The sequence below is a fragment of the Lolium rigidum genome, chromosome 2, assembly GCF_022539505.1.
Source record: "Lolium rigidum isolate FL_2022 chromosome 2, APGP_CSIRO_Lrig_0.1, whole genome shotgun sequence".
In the NCBI taxonomy this organism is placed as follows: Eukaryota; Viridiplantae; Streptophyta; class Magnoliopsida; order Poales; family Poaceae; genus Lolium; species Lolium rigidum.
This window is the reverse complement of record NC_061509.1, coordinates 196072836-196092872: the sequence shown is the minus strand read 5'-3', so window position 1 is coordinate 196092872 and position 20037 is coordinate 196072836.

Here is a 20037-nt window from a genome sequence, read left to right as displayed (position 1 = left end):
CTAAAGATTGGTTGCTATCTTTGCCTAAAAATAGTATTGATTCATGGACTAAATGTAAGGATGCTTTCATTGGTTGTCGTCGTGGTGAACAGACAGATGCCATAGGATGGCTTAAGTTGGGGCCGAATGGACGCAAGAGGATTCGTGGGAGGGTTTGTGATTAGATGGGATGAACTTCCGGATGGTTTCCTCAAGAACTTAGCCAAGGCTAGAGGTTGAAGAAGAAAGACATAAGGAAGAACTCGCTCTAGATCATCTTCTTTATAGATCTCAACAAGTTACAAGCTTCTTAGTACAAGTTCTTCTAGACCTAGCTCTCTTCGTGCGTGCCCGCAAGAGAGGCTGCCCCCTCTCCTTATATAGGGGAGAGGTGGCTTACAGGGCAAGAAACCCTAATGGCATCTTTGACTAGACAAACTACTTTACAAAGCTACTTTAATCATAGAAGACACCGGAGTCCTCTTTAATCAGGGATGCTGACGTCCTCCGGCTTCTTTGACCGTCATCTCTCTCTTTATCGCCAGCCCTTCGTCTAAAGTTACTTTGCTTAGCTCATCTTTGTCTTCTAGCTCTGGAGAGAATCTTTGACCAGTCCTGCCGACCTGCTCGTTCTTCCGGTGGCCCGGTATCTTCTTACCTGGTTCCGGCATACCCCTCTTGGGGATACCGGCTTAGCTCCACTTAGCTAAGTTCTTATCTTTAAGTTCCGGTACGAACATTAAACCGGTATCTTGATGGCTCAAACCATCCGGTTTGGCATGCCTTTGGCATACCGGGGGTCATCCCCCCAACATTAGTCCCCGAAGCTGGTATAGTCTGGCGGATCCTATCCAACAGACCATGCCAGGTTCTTTCTATTTAGGATACCGGTTTAATCTATCCGGCCTTAGGCTTGGATCCGGCATCTTTGCCCAGATCATCGCTATCTCTTCTCCTTAAGGCATTATCCGGTGTCTTACCCTCCGGCATCTTAGTCATTAAACGCTTCCTCGGCGACGTCGAGAATATCTCGGGCCCCGCGTCTGTCAGTGACATGCGCACTGTAACTGACATGCCAGTGTCAGGGCTCACTTCGCTTCGACTCCCGCGCGCCCATTTAATGCACCGCTGCGGATCCCACTAGCCGTTTTGGATCCCGTGTGCGCCTCCGTGTGGCCTCCCCTTTTTTCGCGTGTACCTCTTGGCCACGTGGCGGCCCGTGGTGCAAACCGTCGCGGGCCGCGAGGCGAACCGCCGCGGCCCAGCGGTTTTCAGCCCACCTCTCCCTCTTCCTTTATAAGGGGGAACCGATTCTCCTTCTTCCTTTCCTCGCATTCTCCAGTTCCTCGCGCACAAGTACTTCTCGCTCTCTGCGCCTCCGCCGCTCCGTTCCGCCTCCTGAGCTCCGCCGCCCAGCGAACCTTCGATATCGCTCGCCGGACGCCGCCGGACTTCGTCGCGCAAAGAACTTCTGCAGCGCCTCTGCCCCCGCCGCGGCATTGGTGCTTCTTCGAGCTTCTTCTCACCTCGCCGCCGACGGACTACCTCGCCGGCCCTTGTCTCGTTGTTCCTCCGGCGAACCTCTTCCTCAACTACTCCGCCGCCTCAGGTTAGGCCTAATCTGGATTCACTCCTCTTTTGCTTGCTTTCTAGATCTCGACTCGGTAGTGTATTTACTTCTTCTTTTTCGTGCTTTTTCTCTCTTTCGTAGATCTTCACGCGGGGGTATATTGTGGGATTCTTGTTTCTCCTTGCCGAATTCCATGTCTAGTACGGAGTCCTCCTCTACTTCTTCTTCTGCCTCTTCCTCTGCCAGCCGGTGTAGCAGATCTTCCGACGGGCTTACCGCTGATCTTGCTCAGATGGATGCTGAGTCCGGTAGCAATCGTGCCTCCGGTAGCAACCGTGCCTCCGGTAGCAATCGTGCATCCGGTAGCTCTAGCGAAGGTTCCGGTATGGATTCATCCGGTATCACTCGTGGGGCCTGGATGGGCTCCAACGTCACTAAGTTCGAGATTGACTGGTTATACCGGTCCAGGAGGATTCCGGAAGGAGTGTCCTGCCGGCTTCCTCGCGACGAAATCAAACCGGTGCCCGAACCCGGTGAACGAGTTGTCTTCCTCGCTCACTTTGAGCGCGGCTTCGGCCTTCCTGCCTCCGATTTCTTTCGGCGTTTCCTTTATTTCTACGAACTTCAACCTCATCACCTTCCTGGCAATGCCATTTTCTACCTCTCTTGCTACGCCACCTTCATGGAGGCTTACATCGGCATTCGTCCCACTCGTGAGACGTTCGCCCGCTTCTTTGCTCTTCGGATCAATTCCGTTCAGGGCAAGGATATTCCCAAACCCAAACCCCCCGTTCAATGCGGGTCTTGCATCATTGGCTCCCGTCAAGGGAGCCCCTTTTTTAAGTTCTCCGGTCTCGAGTCATGCCGGCTATGGCAAGGGACCTTTTCTATGTGAAGAACAAGGGCGCCCGGACCTTATCAACTTGCCGCCCTTCAACCTGGCGCCACCTACGAGGGCCAACTGGAGCTACAATCCGAAGGACTCTCATATTGAGACCAACCGGATTATACGCTTCATGAGGCAACTGATGAAGGACACCAACATCTGCTCTGATGATATCATCCGCGCCTTTATCTCGCGCCAGGTGCTTCCGCTCAAGCGCCGCATGCACAAGATGAGCGAGATGTATGGTCCCGGTGATCCTACAAAGATCACCGGAATTCCTCTTAGCAAGAAGGACGTTGTCCTCAAGGCCGGCCAGATCTGTCAGACCGCCATGCCGGAGGATTGGCAATGGGGACTTCGGCCTCTTAGTTCCACTAACCCCCCGACCCAAGAAGTAAGAAATTACACAACTCGGGTCGGCGTTCCGGTAACTTTTGCATTGCGATTAACCTCTTATTCTTTCAGGCCAAGGACTGTTTCCCCGGCATCTTATCTGACCGACGAGGTCCTGCCCAGAAGCGAGGTTTGGACAAGTTCGACCCCGACCCCGTCATCTCCTGGAAGGATCTGAAGATGGGCAAGACCGCAGCCTCGCGCCTTGGCAGGTCCCCGCCGGAGCCCGCTGGTTCGTCCGACGACCTGACTATGTTTGAGGTAGCTTCTCTGTTTGATCTCTCATATTTTACCGTTCTTGGTCCTCTGTAGATCCCTCCTCAACCGGTACCAATCCGCAGATTCACGAGCACGTGGCCCCGCTGGATGCCGAGGCCGGCAATGAGTTTGTGGACAAACTCATGGCCCACGGCCAGAAGAACAAAGCTCCGGCTCCGGACGCCGGCTCCAGCCATGCTCCTCCTGCCAAACGCCTCCGGACGGAAGTCGTTGGGGGAAAGCAAGTAGGCACAAGGCGTTACAAGGGCAAACAGATGCCCACTTCCTCCGGGTAAGACCTGTTTCTTTGATTTTCTCGTTTCGTTGTGCCTAGTTCTTTTCCGGTTACTTTTTCCAATTCTCTCTTTTTCTCTTTTTCAGCCCTGCGCTCAAGCTTGGGCCCGTGTCCGAGGACTCGCCGGCTCCGCCGGGGCCTCAACTCCTCCTCCTCGCTCAAGCCCGACACCATCCGGTGCCGGTAACATTTCTGCCTCCCCTCCGGGGGCACTACAAGTTCGGGGCGCGCGGCCCCCAAATCTCCCCGACCACCGCGCGGAGGAGGACCTTACCTCCCCTCCGGAGACCCAAGATACCGGCGCCAGCAACATCGGCGCCGATGAAGAAGCTGGCTGGGCGGTCGGAACCTTTGGTTCCTTCCGTCCAAAAAGAAAAGAAGAAGAAGAAGAAGAGTTCGCGCTCTTCCCCCTCCAAGGCCGTGCCGGAAACTTCCGCGCCGGCATCCTCCACCTCAACACCAGAAGCTGCGGCGCCTGACGCCAAGCCAATTCCTCCGCCAGAAACTCCTGTCCCTGAGGCGACGCCAACTCCTCCGCCGAGCCAAGGACCCCTCGCAACTACGCCGATGCCGCCGCCGGCAGCCCCCAAGACCATTAAGCGCCTCAAGCCGGGGGAGTCGCGGGGAAAGGCCGTGGAGGCGCTCAGCGGCTCGCGGTCCTTGGTGCTGCATGTCGGGCCTGCCGCCGCTGCGGTCTCGGAGAAACCTACCGGCCTGCTTGGCCGGATTACTTCGTTCAAGCGCAACGGCCGAGAGCTGGGGCACCTGCTGCCTTATGCGGAGCAGTGGAACGCCGCGGACATGTCCAAGGCGACCCGCGGCTTGGGCAAGGACCGGCTACCAATGCCAGACCCTGCCGGTGAGCGAAGCTCGGAGGAGCACTTCATGCGGCTACGCCGGGCCGTCAAGGAGCTGGACAGTGCGTGGTTTGACGCCACGAACAACTTTATGGTAAGTTCTTCAAGGACTGTTTCATCTCTTTGACTTACGTTGATTTCTCTTCTTCTGGTTTTCTCATATTTTTTCCTGAACTTTCAATGTTATGCCGGTTTCTCCCTTGCTGAATCATATCCATTCTCCCAGTCCCCGAGTTTGGGGTTAAGAACTCTGTTCTTAGCGCTAAACTTTACTTAGAAACGCGCGAAACCGGCATTGCCAGTCCCGAGTTTCGGGTTAAGAACTTTGTTCTTAGCGCTAAACTTTACTTAGAAACGCGCGAAACCGGCATTGCCAGTCCCCGAGTTTCGGGTTAAGAACTTTGTTCTTAGCGCTAAACTTTACTTAGGAACGCGCCAACCGGCATTGCCAGTCCCCGAGTTTCGGGTTAAGAACTTTGTTCTTAGCGCTAAACTTTACTTAGAAACGCGCCAACCGGCATTGCCAGTCCCCGAGTTTCGGGTTAAGAACTTTGTTCTTAGCGCTAAACTTTACTTAGAAACGCGCCAACCGGCATTGCCAGTCCCCGAGTTTCGGGTTAAGAACTTTGTTCTTAGCGCTAAACTTTACTTCTCACACTTGTCTCCTTTGAACAGAGCACCGCGGACGCCCCGGAAGAAGCTCTTTGAGGAGCTCTTGTGGGAGCATCGGGACCTTGCGGAGGCTCACAGCCAATGCCAAGGTTAGTTTTCTTTTTCTTCTTCCGACATCTTTTTACCGAGAAGTTTTCTTCTTTCTTTGTTATTTACTAGCTTTTCGCATAACAGCTGTTCCGGAAGCCTCGCTTGAGGCCCTCAGGGTCCAGGTTGCCGCCCTCCAAGGTATCATTTTTGCTTTTCCGGTTAATCCGTTGTTTCCTTATCCATCGACTACTGCTTTACTGACACTCTTCCTTCCGTTGTGTAGGCGAAAAAGAGCAGCTCATCCGGCAGCAGCAGGAGGCCCTTGGCGCCCAGAAAACTAGCTTCCAAGAGCTTAAGGAGCAGGCTATGCAGGCCCGGCTCCAACATGAGCAAGAGCTGAAGGACGCCAAGGCCGCAGCCGAGGCTAGGCTGGCAGAGGTCGTGGAGGACTCCTCGAACTCCAACGCCGTGCTGATGACGGAGCTGGAGGAAGAGAGGAAGGCGCGGAAGGCTGCGGAGCACCGTATTGAGGTCATGACCACTGATCATAAGGAATATGATCGGCTGGTTATGCAGATTGACGCACTGTGTCTCCGTAAGTCTTTGTTTTGTCCCTTCTTTCGCTTATAAGCTTTACTTTCCGAAAATGTATCCGAGTTTCTTTTCCTTTCGGCATACCGTTTTCCGGTATCTTAAGCTTATTTTCTGCCTTTCTTCTCGTAGAACACTTCCCGGACTCCCAGGCACACGCTGTGAAGAAGGTGATGGAGGATCGCGTGGCGCGGGAATTTCCCAACATGGACGCGCATTGGGATGGGTACGACTATCTAGTCGCCCTCTCTGCTCGTGTTCAACATATGCGTTCCGTGGACCGGCTTCTTGTCGACCTTCCGGATGTCGCCATCCACCTCTTCAAAGTGCTGTGGCCTGGGGAAGCCATGCCGGCTAACATGACCCTCACCGCCAACCGGCTTAAGGAGGCAGGACCGCGGATCCGCGAGTGGCAGTGCTCGCGGCTCGCGCCGGTGCTCGATGTTGCGCTGCGCTCCGCGTGCTCCTGGTATCCGGAGCTGGATCTGGACGCGCTCCAAGGCGTACGCGAAGGTGCTTCCACGGACGTGGACCCCGCTCTTACCGCGAAGCGGCAAGATCGGGCCTACCGGCTTGCCGAGTATGCCGAGATCCGCACCTTCATCCCTCCCCCTCCTGGTGTCACGGATTACCTCCTTGATGAGGAAGAAGAAGAGGGAGATGAGGATGAGGATGCCGAGGACGCGCCGCCGGAAGCTCCTGAGGCCAGCCCTGCTCCCCATGAAGCCCCCGAGACCGGCGCTGCTCCGCCTGACGCCCCCGCTGCCTGAACTATCGCAAGTGTTACCTGCCCCTGCTTGTCTCACCAGAAAACTCGTTAAATTCCACCCCGGGATGCCGGGGTTTATGATGTAAAACTTTAAACCTGTTTTTGGTTGTGGCACAACAGTTTATGCCGGTATGTTATACCGGTGTTAATTATCTTATGTTCGCCTTAGCATATTTGCTCATGGTTTTGCTTTTATCCTGTACTGCAAAGATTTCTAGATCGTTTCCGCATCCAATTCGATGCATACTTGGTTCTTTTGCCTTGGCTCTGCCTGCCTTCTCTGGGCGTTCTTTGGCGTATGAGCACAAGGTTCTTTCACCAAAACAAGCATCTTCTTGAACTTAGAAATAACTCGAAATTTTTGCAAAAAACGGCATAACCGGGGTTAGTTAAATTTTTCCGGATTGTTCTTTCCCGCTCCTCCTCTTCGCAGTTCATGCGCTTATCCCCTACCGGTTTGTCTTGCTTGCCATGAAGCCGGTTTGCGGACAGCAGCAAAGTCGAAGACTCCGGTAGGGTTTAGCACACTACTAAACCGGAAAGAAAAAACGTTCAATAAGCAACCGGTAAACTGAAAAAATAGACAAGTTACATGCAACCTTAGTGGGGTAGTCCCCGAGATTCATTCGAGGTTCCGACATCTTTTATTCATAGCAAATAAGGTACAAAAAAGGAACTTCTTACACCACAACTTCAAGAGTAGAAAGGACGCAACAAGGCTACATTCCATGGACGCTTGGTCTCCTCTCCGGACCTGTCCGCCTTTCCTTTCTTCCATTCCTGTGCATCAATCAGGTAGTAGGCATCATTGTGGAGAGCCTTGCTCACAATGAAAGGCCCTTCCCACGGCGGGGAAAGCTTGTGCCTGCCTTCAGTCGCGCTGCACCGGGCGTAGCACCGGGTCCCCTTCCCGGAACACTCTTGGGTTAACCTTCCGCTCGTGATAGCGTCCGAGGTTCTCGCTGGTAAATGGCTGTTCTTGCCAAGGCCAGCTCTCTTGCTTCTTCTAGCAAGTCCACATCGTTCTCTCGAGCTTCCTTTACCTCTTCTTCATTATATAGTTGTACCCTTGGTGAATCATGGAGAATGTCGGTTGGTATGACCGCTTCTCGCTCCATAAACCATGAAGAATGGAGTGTATCCGGTAGACCGGTTTGGAGTAGTTCTTATGCTCCACAGACGCGATGGCAGCTCATCGAGCCAACACCCCGGCGATTTTTCCACCGCATCGATGAGTCTTGGTTTGATACCGGAAAGAACCAAGGCGTTTGTTCTTTCCACTTGGCCATTGCCTTGTGGGTGTGCGACTGAGCACAAATCCAACCGGATGTTGTTGTCCTCACAAAATCTTTTGAACTCACCTTGAGCAAAGTTTGTGCCATTGTCAGTGATGATGCTATGTGGGTATCCATACCGCAAGATGACATCTTTTAAGAACTTAACCGCTGTACGCCCATCACACTTTGCGATGGGTTTGACTTCTAGCCACTTGGTGAATTTGTCCACCATAACCAAGATGTGGGTCATGTTTCCCCTTGCTGTTTTGAATGGGCCCACCATGTCTAGGCACCAAACTGCAAACGGCCAAGTCAATGGTATTGTTTTCAAGCCGGAGGCTGGGGTATGATTTTGCTTGGCGTACCTCTGGCACCCATTGCATTTTCTTACCATATCCTCCGCATTTTCCAAAGCTGTTGGCCAATAGAACCCATGCCGGAACACCTTTGCTACCAGCGCCCTTGAGGAAGCATGATGTCCACACTCTCCTCGGTGAATTTCCTCGAGCATTTCCTTTCCTTCTTCCGGTTCCACACATTATTGGAGGACACCGGTAACACTTCTCTTGTACATCTCGCCATTGATGATGGTGTAAGCCTTGGACCTCCTTTGGATTCTTCTTGACTCATTTTCGTCAACCGGCAAGGTGCCGTTGATCAGGAATTCCTTAATAGGTTTAACCCATGACGGTGTCTCCCTAACCAGAAACACTGGTACGTCTATGTCCATGCTATCCACCAGCATTGTTTCCCCCGGTATCGGCGTAGCAGCGGTCGATCTTACCGGAACAGTCCCCGAGTTTACCGGAACAGTCCCCGGGTTTCCTTCGTCGATATCCATTGGTACGATGTGTGACTCCGGTACAAAAATTGATTCCGACTCCGGACTTGGCTTGATTGATGGTACTCTCAGGTGTGCCAAGGCTATTCCGGGAGGAATTTCTTGTCGGGATGAGCCCAGCTTGGACAAAGCATCTGCAGCTTCATTTTTCGCACGCGGCACATGATGAAATTCACACCCTTCGAAGAAGCCGGCAATCTTTTGCACGTGAAACCGGTACGAGGCCATGTTGGCATCTTTTGCGTCCCAATCTCCGGAACACTGCTGTACCACAAGATCTGAATCTCCATAGCAAATGATCCGGTGTGCACCGATTTCTTTTGCGACCTTAAGCCCATGGATCAGGGCCTCATATTCAGCGACATTGTTTGATGCCCTGAAATGTACCTGTAAAACATACCGGAGATGATCTCCCTTTGGTGAGGTTAGCACCACACCGGCACCTAGACCCTCTTTGAGCTTGGAACCATCAAAGTGCATTTTCCAGTATTCTAGTCTTTGATCCGGGGGTTGTATTGCATTTCCGCCCAATCAACCAAAAAATCGGCTAAAGCTTGTGATTTGATGGCGTCTCTTCTTTCGTACACCGGAACATACGGTGATATCCGTATGCCCATTTCGCAATCCTGCCGCTAGCGTCCTTATTGCACATGATATCGGAGATGGGTGCTTCACTCACCACCTTCATAGGATGTTCTTCAAAGTAGTGCTTGAGCTTGGTGGCGGCCATAAACACGCCATAGGTCATTTTCTGGAAGTGCGGGTAGTTTTTCTTTGAGAGGGAGAGCACCTCGCTCAGGTAGTATACCGGCCTCTGGACGGTTTTTCCTTCCTCTTCTCTTTCTACTACCACAACAACGCTCACGACCCGGTTGGTTGCTGCTATGTATAGCAACATTGGCTCTCTTTCCAACGGCGAAGCCAATATTGGCGCGGTAGCTAACATCGTTTTCAGCTCCTTGAATGCTGCATCGCACGAGGGTCCGGACGAATTTATCGGATTTTCTCATTAAAGCATATAGCGGCAAGGCCTTTTCTCCTAACCTCGCTTATGAACCGGCTTAGCGATGCTAAGCTTCCGTAAACTTTTGTATGTCCTTCGGATCTCGCGGTACCGTCATTCTCTCAATTGCCCTGATCTTTACCGGATTGACCTCAATGCCTCGGCTTGAGACGAGGAAACCCAGCAGCTTGCCGGCGGGGACACCGAAAGTACATTTTTCCGGATTGAGTTTCATCCGGAACCTTCTTAGGTTATCAAACGTTTGCCGGATATCATCAATTAGGGTATCTTTTACCTTAGTTTTTATCATGATGTCATCCACATACACCTGCACATTCTTTCCGATTTGATCAAACAAGCATTTTTGCATACAGTGCTGGTACGTTGCACCAGCGTTACGCAAACCAAAAGGCATAGTGATATAGCAGTAAGCCCGTGCGGGGTAATGAACGCAGCTTTTATTTGATCTTCCTTTTTCAAGGGGATTTGGTGGAAACCGGAATACGCATCCGGGAAAGACAACAACTCACACCCAGCGAGTGGAATCAATCACTTGATCGATCCGCGGTAAAGGAAAAGGGTCTCTTGGGCAAGCCTTGTTGAGGTTGGTGTAGTCGATGCACATGCGCCACACCTTTGGAGCTTTTGCCTCCAGGTTCTCATCTTTCTTCTTTTCGACCATCACCGGATTGGCCAGCCACTCAGTATGCGTGACTTCCACAATGAAACCGGCAACTAGCATCTTCGTCACCTCTTCTCCAATGATCTTCCTCCTATCTTCAGCGAACCGGCGCAATGGTTGTCGCACCGGCTTGGCATCCTTCCGAACGTTTAGAGAGTGCTCAGCCAGCCCCTCGGAACACCTACCAAGTCATCAGTAGACCAGGCAAAGATATTCCGATTCTCACGGAGGAAGCTGACGAGCGCGCTTTCCTATGCCTCACTGAGACCGGCACCGATACGAACGGTACGCTCAGGGAAAGCCGGGTCCAGCACGATGTCCTTTGTTTCTTTTGTCGGTTTGAACGCCGGAGCGCTCAGACTTGCACTCATTGCAGCTAAGCTCAACTGTGAGGACTGAGCCAGCGCAACTGCGGTTTGCATCCTTCTTTTTTCTCCGCGATCACCAGCGATTCCGCTAGGTTCGATCCGGCGAATCTTGTTTCCGGTGAGATTTTGTAGTTTCCCACCACGGTCAAGGGTCCACGAGGTGCCGGCATCTTCATCTTGAGATACGCCGTGTGGGTCGAGGCCATGAAGGCCGCCGGTCTGGTCTCCCCAGCAAAGCATGGTACGGACTATCTAAGTCCACCACCTCAAACTCAAGGTTTTCAACCCGGCACTTGTCACGTCCTCCAAACGACACATCAACCCGGACTTTTCCAACCGGTGCGCAGGACAAACTCGGAACGATTCCATGGAACGTCGTGTGCGTTGGCTGAAGCATGTTTTCATGTATGCCCGAGTGTGTGCATGGTGTGCTTGTACATTATGTTTATGCTGCTCCCATTGTCTATCGAGCACCTTGCTGAACTTGACGCGAGTCGTTGGCCCTTTCATGATTGGGTCCACCACGAGAGCGTAGCCACCCGGGTTCGGCATGATTTTAGGGTGATCCTGGCATGACCACGAGAGTTCCTGATCTGCCCATGGCATGTATTTTGGCACTGCCGGCATCACCGCGTTCACCTCCATGGAACGACGGCGCAGGCTTTGCTTGTCCGTTGGCTCAGTGACGAACACGACACAACACACATCTGGGTCCTTATAAACGTTCCGGCCCAAGGGTGTCGGTTGGATCAGCAAGTCAATCAAGTGGGAGAAGGCTACGGCCAACCACCTCCACCGACACCCTTGGGCCGGAACGTTTATAAGGACCCAGATGTGTGTTGTGTCGTGTTCGTCACTGAGCCAACGGACAAGCAAAGCCTGCGCCGTCGTTCCATGGAGGTGAACGCGGTGATGCCGGCAGTGCCAAAATACATGCCATGGGCAGATCAGGAACTCTCGTGGTCATACCAGGATCACCCTAAAATCATGCCGAACCCGGGTGGCTACGCTCTCGTGGTGGACCCAATCATGAAAGGGCCAACGACTCGCGTCAAGTTCAGCAAGGTGCTGATAGACAATGGGAGCAGCATAAACATAATGTACAAGCACACCATGCATACACTGGGCATAACAGAAAACATGCTTCAGCCAACGCACACGACGTTCCATGGAATCGTTCCGGGTTTGTCCTGCGCACCGGTTGGAAAAGTCCGGGTTGATGTGTCGTTTGGAGGACGTGACAATTGCCGGGTTGAAAACCTTGAGTTTGAGGTGGTGGACTTAGATAGTCCGTACCATGCTTTGCTGGGGAGACCAGCACTGGCGGCCTTCATGGCCTCGACCCACACGGCGTATCTCAAGATGAAGATGCCGGCACCTCGTGGACCCTTGACTGTGGTGGGAAACTACAAAATCTCACTGGAAACAAGATCTGCCGGATCGAACCTAGCGGAATCGCTGGTGATCGCAGAGGAAAAAAGAAGGATGCAAACCGCAGTTGCGCTGGCTCAGTCCTCACAGTTGAGCTTAGCTGCAATGAGTGCAAGTCTGAGCGCTCCGGCGTTCAAACCGACAAAAGAAACAAAGGACATCGTGCTGGACCCGGCTTTCCCTGAGCGTACCGTTCGTATCGGTGCCGGTCTCAGTGAGGCATAGGAAAGCGCGCTCGTCAGCTTCCTCCGTGAGAATCGGAATATCTTTGCCTGGTCTACTGATGACTTGGTAGGTGTTCCGAGGGAGCTGGCTGAGCACTCTCTAAACGTTCGGAAGGATGCCAAGCCGGTGCGACAACCATTGCGCCGGTTCGCTGAAGATAGGAGGAAGATCATTGGAGAAGAGGTGACGAAGATGCTAGTTGCCGGTTTCATTGTGGAAGTCACGCATACCGAGTGGCTGGCCAATCCGGTGATGGTCGAAAAGAAGAAAGATGAGAACCCGGAGGCAAAAGCTCCAAAGGTGTGGCGCATGTGCATCGACTACACCAACCTCAACAAGGCTTGCCCAAGAGACCCTTTTCCTTTACCGCGGATCGATCAAGTGATTGATTCCACTGCTGGGTGTGAGTTGTTGTCTTTCCTGGATGCGTATTCCGGTTTCCACCAAATCCCCTTGAAAAAGGAAGATCAAATAAAATCTGCGTTCATTACCCCGCACGGGGCTTACTGCTATATCACTATGCCTTTTGGTTTGCGTAACGCTGGTGCAACGTACCAGCGCTGTATGCAAAAATGCTTGTTTGATCAAATCGGAAAGAATGTGCAGGTATATGTGGATGACATCGTGATAAAAACTAAGGTAAAAGATACCCTAATCGATGATATCCGGCAAACGTTTGATAACCTAAGAAGGTTCCGGATGAAACTCAATCCGGCAAAATGTACTTTCGGTGTCCCTCGTCTCAAGCCGAGGCATTGAGGTCAATCCGGTAAAGATCAGGGCAATTGAGAGAATGACGATACCGCAAGATCTGAAGGACGTACAAAATTTCACCGGAAGCTTAGCATCGCTAAGCCGGTTCATAAGCAGGTTAGGAGAAAAGGCCTTGCCGCTATATGCTTTAATGAGAAAATCCGATAAATTCGTCTGGACCCCTCAGGCAGATGCAGCATTCAAGGAGCTGAAAACGATGTTAGCTACCGCGCCAATATTGGCTTCGCCGTTGGAAAGAGAGCCAATGTTGCTATACATAGCAGCAACCAACCGGGTCGTGAGCGTTGTTGTGGTAGTAGAAAGAGAAGAGGAAGGAAAACCGTCCGGAGGCCGGTATACTACCCGAGCGAGGTGCTCTCCCTCTCAAAGCAAAACTACCCGCACTTCCAGAAAATGACCTATGGTGTGTTTATGGCCGCCACCAAGCTCAAGCACTACTTTGAAGAACATCCTATGAAGGTGGTGAGTGAAGCACCCATCTCCGATATCATGTGCAATAAGGACGCTAGCGGCAGGATTGCGAAATGGGCAATACAGATATCACCGTATGTTCCGGTGTACGAAAGAAGAGACGCCATCAAATCACAAGCTTTAGCCGATTTTTTGGTTGATTGGGCGGAAATGCAATACAAGCCCCCGGATCAAAGACTAGAATACTGGAAAATGCACTTTGATGGTTCCAAGCTCAAAGAGGGTCTAGGTGCCGGTGTGGTGCTAACCTCACCAAAGGGAGATCATCTCCGGTATGTTTTACAGGTACATTTCAAACCGGATGGCTTAAGTTGGGGAGATATTATCCTCCTGCTAAAATTATATCTTTGAGAAGTAGCATAATGAATTTTAAGCAATTGGATAATGATCATGTTGCTCAAGCATGGGAAAGAATGAAATCTTTGGTGAAGAATTGCCCTACCCATGGACTAACTACTTGGATGATCATCCAAACCTTCTATGAAGGATTGAATTTTTCTTTGCGGAACCTATTGGATTCAGCTGCTGGAGGTACTTTTATATCCATCACCTTAGGCGCCGCAACAAAGCTTCTTGATGATATGATGATAAACTACTCTGAATGGCACACCGAAAGGACTCCACAAGGTAAGAAGGTAAATTCTGTTGAAGAAACCTCCTCCTTGAGTGATAAGATTGATGCTATTATGTCTATGCTTGTGAATGGTAGATCTAATGTTGATCCTAATAATGTTCCTTTAGCTTCATTGGTTGCTCAAGAAGAACATGTTTATGAGAACTTCATTAAAAATAATAATTTCAACAACAATGCTTATAGGAATAATTCTGGTAACAACTATAGGCCATATCCTTCTAATAATGGTAATGGTTATGGTAATTCTTATGGTAATTCTTACAAAAATAGTAGGAGTGTACCCTCTGGTCTTGAAGTCATGCTTAAAGAATTCATTAGTACACAAACTGCTTTTAACAAATCTGTTGAAGAAAAGCTTAGTAAAATTGATATTCTTGCTTCTAAGGTTGATAGTCTTGCCGCTGATGTTGATCTTTTAAAATTGAAAGTTATGCCTAAAGAAGATAAAGATATTAAGTCATTTGCTACAGCAAACGCCATCCAAGTTCGAATTAATGAAAATATTAGATTGATGGCTGAATTGCATGCTAGGTGGGAAAGAGAAGAAAAACTAGCTAAAGAGAATAATGTAGCTAAAGTTTGGACTATTAGCACCACTAGTAATGTTGATGCTTCACATGTTGCTAAACCTCCTACAATCAATGGTAAAATAATTGGTGTTGGCAATGTTTCTACTCCTAGTGCAAAACATGCAAAACTGCCTGAAACTGCTAAAACTGCTGAAACTGTTTGTGATAAAACTGCTGAAATTTTTCAAAATATTGGGGACAATGATCCCATTGCTGTAGATCATAATGGTTTAGATTTTGATGATTGTCATATCTCTGAAGTTATTAAGTTCTTACAACAACTTGCTATAAGTCCTAATGCTAGTGCTATAAATTTGGCCTTTACAAAACATATTACAAATGCTCTCATAAAAGCTAGAGAAGATAAATTAAAACTTGAGACTTCTATTCCTAGGAAGTTAGAAGATGGTTGGGAGCCCATCATTAAGATGAAGGTCAATGATTTTGATTGTAATGATTTATGTGATCTTGGTGCAAGTATTTCAGTTATGCCTAAGAAAATCTATGATATGCTTGACTTGCCACCATTGAAAATTTGTTATTTGGATGTTAATCTTGCTGATAATTCTATAAAGAAACCTTTGGGGAGGATTAATAATGTTCGCATTACGGTTAACAATTATCTTGTCCCCGTTGATTTTGTTGTCTTGGATATTGAATGCAATGCATCTTGTCCCATTATTTTGGGAAGACCTTTTCTTCGAACTGTTGGTGCTATTATTGATATGAAGGAAGGGAATATTAAGTATCAATTTCCTCTCAAGAAAGGTATGGAACACTTCCCTAGAGAGAGAATGAAGTTACCTTATGATTCTATTATTAGAACAAATTACGATGTTGATGCTTCATCTCTTGATAATACTTGATTCACACTTTCTGCGCCTAGCTGAAAGGCGTTAAAGAAAAGCGCTTATGGGAGACAACCCATTATTTTACTTCTGCACTTTTGTTTTATATTTGAGTCTTGGAAGTTGTTACTACTGTAGCAACCTCTCATTATCTTTATTTTATTGCATTGTTGTGCCAAGTAAAGTCTTTGATAGTAAGGTTGATACTAGAATTGGATTACTGCGCAGAAACAGATTTCTGCTGTCACGAAATTGAGTAGCCCCGTCTGTAGGTAACTCAGAAAAATCCGCCAATTTACGTGCGTGATCCTCAGATATGTACGCAACTTTCATTCAATTTGAGCTTTTTCATGTGAGCAAGTTAAATGCCCCTGAAAAATTCGTCTTTACGGACTGTTCTGTTTTGACAGATTCTACCTTTTATTTCGCATTGCCTATTTTGCTATGTTGGATGGATTTCTTTGTTCCATTAACTTTCAGTAGCTTTGTGCAATGTCCAGAAGTGTAAAGAATGATTATGTCACCTCTGAATATGTGAATTTTCGATTATGCACTAACCCTCTAATGAGTTTGTTTTGAGTTTGGTGTGGAGGAAGTTTTCAAGGATCAAGAGAGGAGGATGATACAATATGATCAAGGAGAGTGAAAACTCTAAGCTTGGGGATGCCCCCGTGGTTCATCCAGGGGTTTTTCAAGAAGACTCAAGCATCTAAGCTTGGGGATGCCCAAGGCATCCCCTTCTTCATCGACAACTTATCAGGTCACCTCTAGTGAAACTATATTTTTATTCTGTCACATCTTATGTGCTTTACTTGGAGCGTCTGTATGTTTTTATTTTTGTTTTTGTTTGAATAAAATCGGATCCTGGCATTCCTTGTGTGGGAGAGAGACACGCTCCGCTGTTTCATATGAACACTGGTGTTCTTAGCTTTACTTTTAATGTTCATGGCGAAGGTTGAAACTGCTTCGTTCATTGTTATATGATTGGAAACAGAAAATGCTTCATGTGGTAATTGGTATAATGTCTTCAATAATTTGATACTTGGCAATTGTTGTGCTCAAATAGATCATGTTTAAGCTCTTGCATCATGTACTTTGTACCCATTAATGAAGAACTACCATAGAGCTTGTTGAAATTTGGTTTGCATGATTGGTCTCTCTAAAGTCTAGATATTTTATGGTTAAGGTGTTTGAACAACAAGGAAGACAGTTTAGAGTCTTATAATGCTTGCAATATGTTCTTATGTAAGTTTTGCTGTACCGGTTCATACTTGAGTTTGCTTCAAACAACCTTGCTAGCCAAAGCCTTGTATTGAGAGGGACTACTTCTCGTGCATCCAAATCCTTGAGCCAAAAACTATGCCATTTGTGTCCACCATACCTACCTACTACATGGTATTTCTCTGTCATTCCAAAGTAAATTACTTGAGTGCTACCTTTAAAATTCCATTCTTTGTCTTTGCAATATATAGCTCATGGGAAAATAGCTTAAAAAACTATTGTGGTATTGATTATGTTACTTATGTATCTTATTTCTTATAAGTTGCTTGTTGAGCGGTAACCATGTTTCTGGGGACGCCATCAACTATTTCACCTTTGTTGAATATCATGTGAGTTGCTATGCATGTTCGTCTTGTCCGAAGTAAGGGTGATTTATCATGATCAAATGGTTTGAGTATGCATATTGTTAGAGAAGAACATTGGGCCGCTAACTAAAGCCATGAATCATGGTGGAAGTTTCAGTTTGGACATCAATCATCAATCTCTTATGAGAATATTACCTGTTGTTGAATGCTTATGCATTAAAGAGGAGTCCATTATCTGTTGTCTATGTTGTCCCGGTATGGATGTCCTATGTTGAGATCTATCAAAAACGAGAAATCAAATGCGATCTATCTCCTTGGACCTTTGTACGAGGCGACATAGAGGTACCCCTTTGTGACACTTGGTTGAAACATATGTTATGCAATGATAATCCATGTAAATCCAAGCTAATTAGGACAAGGTGCGAGCACTATTGGTATTCTATGCATGAGGCTTGCAACTTATAGGATGTCTTATGCATAACACATATGAATTATTACTACCGTTGACAAAATTGTTTCTATGTTTTCAAAATGAAAAGCTCTAGCACAAAAACAGTAATCCATGCTTCCCTCTGCGAAGGGCCCTTTCTTTTACTTTATGTTGAGTCAGTTTACCTACTTTTTTCTATCTTAGAAGCAAACACTTGTGTCAACTGTGTGCATTGATTCCTACATACTTGCTTATTTGCATTCATCATATTACTTTGTGTTGACAATCATCCATGAGATATACATCCATGAGATATACATGTTTAAGTTGAAAGCAACTGCTGAAACTTATATCTTCCTTTGTGTTGCTTCAAAGCTTTCTACTAAGAATTTATTGCTTTATGAGTTAACTCCTATGCAAGTCTTATAGATGCTGGTCTTGAAAGTACTATTCATGAAAAGTCTTTGCTATATGATTCAGTTGTTTAGTCATTGTCTTTACCATTGCTTCGAATCACTTCATTCATCTCATATACTTTACAATAGTATTGATCAAGATTATGATAGCATGTCACTTCAGAAATTATCCTTGTTATCGTTTACCTACTCGAGGGCGAGTAGGAACTAAGCTTGGGGATGCTTGATACGTCTCAAACGTATCCATAATTTCTTATGTTCCATGCTACTTTTATGACAATACTCACATGTTTTATACACACTTTACATCATTTATATGCATTTTCCGGCACTAACCTATTGACAAGATGCCGAAGAGCCAGTTGCTGTTTTCTGCTGTTTTTGGTTTCAGATATCCTACAAAGGAAATATTCTCGGAACTGGACCAAATCAACGCCCAGGGTCTTATTTTTCCACGGAGCTTCCAGAAGACCGAAGAGCATACGAAGTGGGGCCACGAGGCGGCCAAACCATAGGGCGGCGTGGCCAGGGAGGGGCCCGCGCCGGCCTATGGTGTGGGCCCCTCGTCAGCCCTCCGACTCGCCCTTCCGCCTACTTATACTCTCCGTCGCGAAAACCCTATTACCGAGAGCCACGATACGGAAATAGTTCCAGAGACGCTGCCGCCAATCCCATCTCGGGGGATTCAGGAGATCACCTCCGGCACCCTGCCGGAGAGGGGAATCATAATCCGGAGGACTCTTCATCACCATGATCGCCTCCGGACTGATGTGTGAGTAGTTCATCCTTGGACTATGGGTCCATAGCAGTAGCTAGATGGTTGTCTTCTCCTCATTGTGCTATCATGTTAGATCTTGTGAGCTGCCTATCATGATCAAGATCATCTATTTGTAATGCTACATGTTGTGTTTGTTGGGATCCGATGAATATGGAATACTATGTCAAGTTGATTATCAATCTATCATATATGTCTTGTTTATGTTCTTGCATGCTCTCCGTTGCTAGTAGAGGCTCTGGCCAAGTTGATACGTGTAACTCCAAGAGGGAGTATTTATGCTCGATAGTGGGTTCATGCCTCCATTTAATGCAGGACGATGTGACGGAAAGTTCTAAGGTTGTGGATGTGTTGTTGCCACTAGGGATAAAACATCAATGTTTTGTCTAAGGATATTTGTGTTGATTACATTACACACCATACTTAATGCAATTGTCTGTTGTTTGCAACTTAATACTGAAAGGGGTGCGGATGCTAACCCGAAGGTGGACTTTTTAGGCATAGATGCATGCTGGATAGCGGTCTATGTACTTTGTCGTAATGCTCTGATTAAATCTCATAGTAGTCATCGTGATACGTATGTGCATTGTTATGCCCTCTCTATTTGTAAATTGCCCAACTGTAATTTGTTCACCCAACATGCTATTTCTTATCGGAGAGACACCACTAGTGAACTGTGGACCCCGGTCCATTTTTTTACACCTGAAATACAATCTACTGCAAACTCTGTTCTTTACTGTTCTTCGCAAACAAACATCATTTTCCACACCATACGTTTAATCCTTTGTTTACAGCAAGCCGGTGAGATTGACAACCTCACTGTTAAGTTGGGGCAAAGTATTTTGATTGTGTTGTGCAGGTTCCACGTTGGCGCCGGAATCCCTGGTGTTGCGCTGCACTAACACTCCGTCACCAACAACCTTCACGTGGCCCTTGACTCCTACTGGTTCGATAACCTTGGTTTCTTACGGACGGAAACTTGCTGCTGTACGCATCACACCTTCCTCTTGGGGTTCCCAACGGACGTGTGCTTCACGCGTTATCAGTCGCTAATGGCGTTTTACGTCCCGTCGAGGACTGCCGCCGGTGATTAACTGTTCCCGCGCGACGACGATCGTTCCCGCGCGTGCCCAATACATTGGGAAGTTTTGCCGGCGTTTCGCGCACACGGGAAACGACCTGCGCGCCAACGTTGTTTCCCGCCGCGCCGTGGCTATATATGGTGGACACCGGTGGGGGCGACGGGCACACCTCAAACCCTACCATCCATCCATGGCCGACAACATTAGTTGGGAGCAAGTTGTTCACATGTGCCGGCACCTCCACCCGGAGGAGGAGGTAGTTGACGCCGGCATTGAGGCCTAGCAGCTGGACTTGGAGGCGGCGGCGGCGGAGGCGGAGGCAGAA